Consider the following 4,336-nt stretch of genomic DNA (forward strand, 5'->3'; position numbering starts at 1 on the left):
CGGTGTACGGCGAGGGTACCCGTTCAGGATCAGCTTATTGTTCGGCCGCTAGAGCGAGGCAGTGTCTACAGCAGGGCTGTAAGGGTTTTGTGGCGTATGTGATGGGTACGCGGGAGGTTTCCGAGAAACCAAAGTCAGTTAAGGAGGTCCCTGTGGTGCGTGAGTTTTCAGATGTCTTTCCCGAGGAGTTGCCGGGAGTACCGCCTGTGAGGCAAGTAGAGTTTAATATCGATCTGGTTCCGGGGGCAGCGCCTATTGCTAAAGTGCCCTATCGTCTTGCACCTCTAGAGATGCAAGAGTTGTCCTCGCAACTCCAGGAGTTGCTGGGGAAGGGATTCATTCGGCCGAGCAGCTCGCCATGGGGAGCACCTATTCTGTTCGTCAAGAAGAAGGATGGTTCACACCGGATGTGCATTGATTACCGGGAGTTGAACAAGCTAACGGTCAAGAACCGTTACCCGTTGCCGAGGATCGATGATTTATTCGATCAGTTGCAGGGAGCATCTTGGTTTTCCAAGATCGATCTGAGGTCAGGTTACCATCAGGTGAGAGTACGGGATGAAGACGTCCAGAAGACAGCGTTTAGGACGCGATATGGGCATTATGAGTTTGTGGTGATGCCTTTTGGGCTCACCAATGCCCCGGCTGTGTTCATGGATCTCATGAACAGGGTATGCAGGCCGATGTTGGATCGGTCAGTGATCGTATTTATCGACGACATTCTGGTGTATTCGAGATCGAGAGAGCAGCATGAGGAGCATTTGAGGGAAGTCCTTGAGGTATTGAGGTCGGAGAAGCTTTATGCAAAGTTCTCCAAATGTGAATTCTGGTTGCGGGAGGTCCAGTTTCTAGGACATGTGGTTAATCAGAAAGGGATATTGGTCGACCCGGCCAAGGTTGAGGCGGTGATGAGTTGGGAGGTGCCGAAGTCACCCTCTGAGATCAGAAGTTTCCTTGGGTTGGCAGGGTATTATCGGAGATTTATCAAGGATTTCTCCAAGATCGCCGTGCCACTCACCAGATTGACCCGGAAGGGTGTTACATTCTCATGGGGGCCCGAGCAGCAGACCTCCTTTGAGACACTTCACCAGAGATTGTGCGAAGCCCCGGTATTAGCTCTCCCAGAAGGGATGGAAGATTTCGTGGTATATTGCGACGCATCAATTTCGGGATTGGGTGCAGTGTTGATGCAGAGGGGTCATGTGATAGCTTATGCGTCGAGGCAGCTGAAGCCTCATGAGGCGAGATATCCCACGCATGATTTAGAGCTGGGGGCAGTAGTGTTCGCTCTCAAGATTTGGCGTCACTACTTGTATGGGGTTCGATGTACGATATACACGGACCATAAGAGTTTGAAGTATTTGATGGATCAACCCAACCTAAATATGCGTCAGAGGAGGTGGTTGGATGTGGTCAAGGATTATGATTGTGAGATCCTGTACCACCCAGGCAAGGCTAATGTGGTAGCCGATGCATTGAGCCGCAGGGCGGAGAGCACTCCATTGCGAAATGTATGCTTGAGACTGACCGTGATGACTCCTGTATTGGATGATATTCGTAGGGCCCAGGCAGAGGCTGTGCGACCCGAAATGCAGAAGAAAGAGCGGGTTGTGGGGTTAATCTCAGAGTTCGTCAAGGATAGTCGAGGCCTTATGACGTTTCAGGGTCGGATTTGGGTACCGTTCGTGGGTGGTACGCGTATTACGTTGATGGAAGAGGCTCATAAATCGAAATTCTCGATCCATCCCGGTGCTACAAAGATGTATTTAGATTTAAGGAAGGAATATTGGTGGCCCTGTATGAAGAGGGACGTGGCATGGTTCGTTGAGAGGTGCTTGACCTGCCGTAGGGTTAAGGCTGAGCACCAGAGACTGCACGGCAAGTTACAGCCATTGGAGATCCCCGAGTGGAAGTGGGAACAGATCACTATGGATTTTATCACCAAATTGCCAAGGACTGCTAGGGGAGTTGACGCAATTTGGGTGATTGTGGATAGGTTGACGAAGAGTGCACACTTCCTTGCCATCAGTGAGAGTTCTTCAGCGGAAAAGTTAGCAGAGATATACGTGAAAGAGGTGGTATCTCGGCACGGGGTGCCGATCTCGATTGTGTCAGACCGCGATGTGCGCTTTACTTCCAGGTTCTGGAAGAAATTCCATGAGGAGCTGGGTACTAAATTGCATTTTAGTACCGCATACCATCCCCAGACAGACGGTCAGAGCGAGCGGACAATTCAGACGCTGGAGGACATGCTCCGGGCGTGTGTGTTAGACTTCGGGGGTAGTTGGGATGCGTATTTGCCATTGGCAGAGTTTTCCTACAACAACAGCCACCATTCGAGCATTGGTATGCCGCCTTTCGAGCTGTTGTATGGTAGAAGGTGTCGGACTCCCATTTGCTGGGGAGAGGTGGGACAGAGAGTGATGGGCAGCACGGAGATCATACTCCAGACGACAGAGCAGATTCAGCAAGTGAGACAAAGGTTATTGACTGCCCAGAGCCGACAGAAGAGTTATGCAGACAGGCGCCGATCCGAGCTTGAATTTCAAGTCGGCGATTTCGTTCTCCTGAAGGTCTCTCCTTGGAAAGGAGTGATTCGATTCAGGAAGAGGGGCAAATTGGGGCCCCGGTATATTGGACCATTTCGTGTGGTTGCAAGGATAGGCCGGGTAGCCTATCGGTTGGAGTTGCCAGCAGAGTTGGGTCAGATCCATGACACTTTTCATGTATCGCAGTTGAGGAAGTGCATAGCCGATGAGTCGGCAGTGGTTCCATTGGAGGATATTCAGGTGGATGCGAGCCTGAATTACGCGGAGAGACCAGTGGCGATCAGGGATCGGAAGATCAAGGTTCTGAGGAACAAGGAAGTACCTCTGGTGTTGGTTCAATGGCAACACCGTAAGGGATCAGAAATGACTTGGGAACCGGAGCGCGAAATGCGGGAGCAGCATCCGGAACTATTTGCAGAGTGAGACTTCGAGGGCGAAGTCTAATCCAAGTGGGGGAGAGTTGTAACAGCCCGGAATCTCAGGTATTAGTAAAATTATGTTTTTGGGGTGATTTAAGAGTGGACTCGGCGAGTTGGAGCCTAGACTCGCCGAGTAGGATCGCAGACTTGGTCGCGGGTCCGCGACTGGACTCGACGAGTCCAGATATGGACTCGGCGAGTCGACGCTGTTCAGCAGAAACCCTAACCGTTCAGTTTGGATCGTATTTAACGCCTCTTAGGCCGTCATTTTCAGTCTTTTGGTCGATCGAGAAGAACCCTAATCGCTGTGGACGTCTAGAGCAGGAGAGAAAGCTTTTGGAACTTGGAAGAATTGGTTAGGCAAGAAGAAGAGGGATTTGGCTAAAGGAGTATCAAGGAGGATTGAGTCCTGAGAATTTGGGGGACACAGAGAGTGCGTTTTCAGGTAATACTCGGACCAAATCTGTTATTTTGATATGTATGTGAGTTTAGGGTTTGTGAAACCCATTTAGTGATTAGATGGGTTATTATGTTATTACCCAAACGCTTTTACCCCAGTAATGAGATGTTTAGACGTCCAGAGGGTCCCATGGTTGTATATCTTGGGACCATACGTAATTCAGGAAGCAGTTACTCGTCTGCATGGCATGGACTCGCCGAGTTGTTCTTCAGACTCGGCGAGTAGCTTGAAGATTTACTGGGACTCGCCGAGTTGTTCTTCAGACTCGGCGAGTGGAGTCGGGGTGGCCCCGCGATTCTTCCAGGAGTAACTCGTCGGGTCGAGGAGGGTACTCGACGAGTAGATAAGGAATCTCAGAAAGTTGGAAGACGTCTAGACTCGCCGAGTCGCCATGGTACTCGCCGAGTCCGGTCGAGCTGACCGTTGACCGTTGACCAGAGTTGACCTAAGTCTGACTTCTTAGGGATAGTCACACTTAGAAGAGATAAGTATTAATAAGTTATGTAATGTTATAGGGAGGTTGTAGCTCGTCGGTTGTGCACGAGTCATTTCAGGAGCTGCTAGCTTTCAGCATATACGAGGTGAGTCTTCTCACTACACTGTACCCGGAAGGGTTTGACTGTGTGACCAGAAGGTCGGATATGTTATGTGATATGTATGCTATATGTGGTAAGTTAATTGTTATATGTGCTATGTATGATATGTGGGCTAGAAGGCAATGTGTTATGGGCCGGAAGGCGATTATGTTATGGGCCGGAAGGCGTTGTAATGAGGACCGGAAGGTCAGGGCCTGGAAAGGCGTATGTGCGTAAGTGTATATTAGGGAACTCACTAAGCATTTATGCTTACAGTTGTTGTGCATGTATTTCAGGTACTAGCGAGGACCGTGGGAAGGCGCCGACATGATC

This window comes from Lactuca sativa, chromosome 7 (genome assembly GCF_002870075.4).
Source record: "Lactuca sativa cultivar Salinas chromosome 7, Lsat_Salinas_v11, whole genome shotgun sequence".
NCBI classification, from domain to species: domain Eukaryota; kingdom Viridiplantae; phylum Streptophyta; class Magnoliopsida; order Asterales; family Asteraceae; genus Lactuca; species Lactuca sativa.